Below are 4,472 nucleotides of genomic sequence, written 5' to 3'. Positions count from 1 at the left end.
GAATAATTGTTACATTACCGGATACAATTGCAAGGTCTATGCCATCCATCTTCTTCTCTCTTCCAATACCAGATGGTGCAGAAGGTGTTTCCTTTGGAGCTCTCTTCTTTGTTGGTACCTTGATCATGACCTTCCTTACTAGTTGCTTCCTTCCTTCCTCCTTAGTCTCCTCATGTTTCTTCCTCAATACCCTCTTGAATACTAAGGGTGTGTCATCTTCAATTCCAGATTCTGATGGAATGGGCTCAATGAAGACTTCAAGCTCTTTCCTCTTCCTTCCTTTTTCCGGAGCAACATCCATTAATGCTTTGATGTCCTGAGAAACTTGTTCAACAAATTTACTAGCCTTGCCTTGTTGTTTTTTCTTCTTCTTCCGGTTAAACTCGGTTTGAGCCTCTTGCTTCTTTTGTTCTATAGCACCAAAGTATTTCTTAACCTCATCAATAGGTGCATCAATTAACATCTTTGCATAAGCATCCAAAATATGTGCATCAACTTCATAACCCATATCTTCAATCCATAACTTCCAGGGTTTGACTACTTCCATCAAGGTTTCATCCTTTTTAACCATGAAGCATATCTCGGTTGAGTATTTCTTAAAAATTTGTTTTGGAACCCTCTCTCTAAATTTCATAGCCTTCTGGAATGCCTTGAATTAACCCCAATCCTTATCATCTCACTGACTACCCAGAGTAGCAATAGATTTTTTCAATTGTCTTCCTACCAGGATATCAAATGCCCATTGTCTCTTCCCAAAACTGGGAGTTTCATTAATGAAAAAAAGCATGAAATAGACAATAAGATTTCCATATCAGAATGCTCCCTTATTCTCTCCTTTTATCTTCCCTAGGTTAATTAACAACTCATCTAACATCCATCCATAGAGATCTAGCTTCTCATTTTCCCTCATGATCTTATGTGCGACATAAATGCAGGAGCTAGAAACAGAGTTCAAATGGTTAGATTGATTTACCTTATATCCAATGACCATGCTACCAAATCTGATGTCTTTGTCGGTGATAGTTCTCCCTCATCGATCAGTGGTCCAAAGTTGCATCGAGTAGTTTGTTAACCTAATCATTAGAAATCTTTTTCTCTGAACACTGACCAATCTGCGACAAACCGGTGATGGCCCTAATGGCCTCCTTCGAGATCTTGTAAGGTCTATCCAACTAGAAGAATTCTCCATGCACTCTTCTCAATACATATCTGACAATATCATCCTCAAATTTTGGGATATCCAAAATGACAATAAACCCTAAATCCTCAATATGCTTGTACTCAGGCTTGATCTTTCCAGAGTCTCCCATAAACTCGCTCATATACATGCTCTTGATATCACTGGTACCCAAATCCTCAATGTGGTAGTGAATGTATTCTCTGACATCTTCCACATATACAACTCCTTCCGGAACATAGGATAATGCGCCAACCGAATCATCCAAGGTGGCAATATGTGGGCATTGCTTGAAAATCATCCTAGGACGGTCCTTAACCTCGACAATAGTATGATTTGCAATAAAATTAGGTGCAGAGGATGATCCTACTTCCATGATGAAAGATAATATTGATAAGTACCTGAGAAATAGTTGTCGGTGAAACCCTAAAGAACTCTTTCGATCGATGGTGAAATCGTTGAAGAAGATATTATATCGCATTGAATTGCCTTAGACTCACTCTGAATCGCTCTTAATCGCTCTGAATGCAATTTGATCAGAAATGAAGTGGATTCAACCTCTTAACCTCCAAGAAACCCTAATTCATCATTGATATGAATGACTTCTAGTGAAAGATATCGGATCCCAGTCGAACATCTCCATGTCGGATAAACATATCTAATGTCTGGAACATCTTCCAGAACCTCTTCCTGGGGCTTAAGAAGTATTATCATGAATTTTTCCTACCCCTAAGGCATCTGCCTCAGTTACTGGATGAGCTTCCTACCAGTGCAGGAGCAACCTCCTCTGTCAGTTGAGTAACCATAGCATTCCCATCTGTTGATTGATCATCTGACTTCCTTGTTGGAAATTGACACTCAATTGGTTGGTTTCACTATGTTGTCATTGATGGAAACATGGAAAATTGTTCCAGATTCATGTTTTGGTTCAGTTGTATACCAACAGGCACTTCACAGACACTTCACCGACACCAGCAAGATGGAAGGAATTTTTAGGTTTTCGACAATGCAGGCCGACATGGTTTAGAATCGGGTTATCGGTATTGAAGGTTGACATCTCTTGGATCCAACATCGACAATTGATTTTGATATTTATGTATTTATGTTATCTAGTCGACATGTATATTGTTATTGTAATTATCTTTGTAAGACGATATAAGGAATGATGAATTGTAAAGGGTATATAAGTCAGTAGGTTAGATCATTTTTGAGGTGTGATATCATGTGAATAAATATTAGGAAGGAAATAATGAAGGAGATGCAAAATATATTAGAGAGATCATGTATGTGAGGATATTTATGTAAAGGGATATTCTGGTAAAGGGCTAAGGGTTTTAGACCGAAACAAATAGAGCTTAACTAGAACTGTACTCAGGCATAGAAGATGTTATCTTAGTAGGTCATTCACTTCTTCAGATTGTTGTTTGGATTTATATGTAGGCAGTGAGACTCCTTTTGTGATTGAGCAGTGTGCACTAGGATGTAAGCCATCCTGCAAGTGCAAGCCCCTTATATTTTGTAATATCTCTTCATATGGCCAGTGAATTGATATTGTGGGTCACAAATCCCATCATGTTTTTTCCTCTTTGAGGTTTTCCACATATAATTGTGTGTGTTATGGTATTCATTTATGTCATTGTCTTATTGGTTGCTTTACTTCTTTCAATTCTATATGTACCGGTATACCGTTTGGTGTATGCATGTTTTAATAAGGTTAAAAATTATCATTCTGGTAGAACACTGATTCACCCCCTCCCCCCTCTCAATGTTCTTGGATTCCAACAATTGGTATCAGAGCCTTGTGCCTCGGAGGAAGTTTAATAGCTTGAGGGAGATCCAGAATCCAGAATCCATGGATATGAGTTTGGAAAAGCAACTTGAGGTGGCACTTGAAGATTATGATGCTGAAAGGACAAAGAACTTGAAGTTTTAAAATGAATTGAATTCTGCCCAGGAATTCATTCTTGTTTTATAGGAGAGGTTGTCATATGTTCAAGCTAGAAGGAAGGAACTTATGTAAAATTGGGATGATGAAGAGAAAGATTCACTTAAGGAACAGTGTCAGAAGTTGAGTCAAGATAACATGGTCATGAGAAATGAAATGCAAGCTATAAGTATGAGAATGTCTAAGGAGATTGAGGACCGGAAAAAAAAGGAAGAAAATCTTGCTATATCTCTGAAGAACAAATTTGAAGAATGTGGTAGGTTGGTTCATGAGAATGATATGTTGAGAACTGATTTAGTACAATCCCAGAGTAATGAACAAGAGATTGAGAGACAAATGATAATTGTGAGAGATGATCTAACTATTGCAAGTGAGTAGAAAGAAAAATTCAAGATTAGTTCAGCACAACTTGATGAGTTATTTAAGAGACAAAGACAAAATGGAGATTCAAGTGGACTTATATTTGAACAAGGACAGAGTTCCAGTACTACAAATTAAGATCAAAACCATAAGGCACCGGTAAGTCAGTTCAATGCTTATAAATTTAATGGTAGATGCTTTGTTTGTAATAAATGTGGTCACATGGCTAGGCAATGTAGAAATAGAGAAAATCAGAACAATGATTCTACTCTTGGTAAATGTTCTAAATGCAATAAGAATGGTCATAAAATAGAAGATTGTAGAATGAATGTAAAATGTTATGCATGTGGAAAATTTGGACATATGGCTAATCAGTGCAAGTCAAGCAATTATATCGGTTTTAGCAAAGCAATTCAAAAGAACAATGTTATATGTTATGCATGTAATGAGGTTGGACATATTGTTAAATTATGTAGAAGCATAAATCCACTGGTTGGTAATGGATGATCAAATGAAAAAGGGAAAGAGAAGGTTAATGAAATCCGACAAGATCATACTCAAAGATGGGTTAGGAATTCAAAAGATCAATCTGCAGATAGGAATATACAGGTTACTTATCTGGCATAAGAGGTTGCTCCTGCACCAGCAGGAATATCAACCAGTAACTGAGGTAGATGCCTTAGGGGTAGGAAAAATTCATGAAGATGATGCATATGCCCCGGGAAGAGGTTCTAGAAGATGTTCCAGACATTGGAGATTCTTATTCGACATGGAAATGTGCAATAGAGATCCGGTATGTTTCACCGGAAGTCATTTATGTCAATGACGGATTAGGGTTTTTCTTGGAGGTTAAGAGGTTGAATCCACTTCATTTTTTATCACCTTGCATTCAGAGCGATTCAAAGCGATCAAAGGTGATTCAGTGTGATCAGATTTCTTCTTGAGTGATTTCACCAGCAACTGGAAGAGTTTGTTAGGGTTTTTCATCGG

The sequence above is a fragment of the Cryptomeria japonica genome, chromosome 2, assembly GCF_030272615.1.
Source record: "Cryptomeria japonica chromosome 2, Sugi_1.0, whole genome shotgun sequence".
Classification (NCBI taxonomy): Eukaryota; Viridiplantae; Streptophyta; class Pinopsida; order Cupressales; family Cupressaceae; genus Cryptomeria; species Cryptomeria japonica.
Note: the sequence above shows the minus strand (reverse complement) of the source record.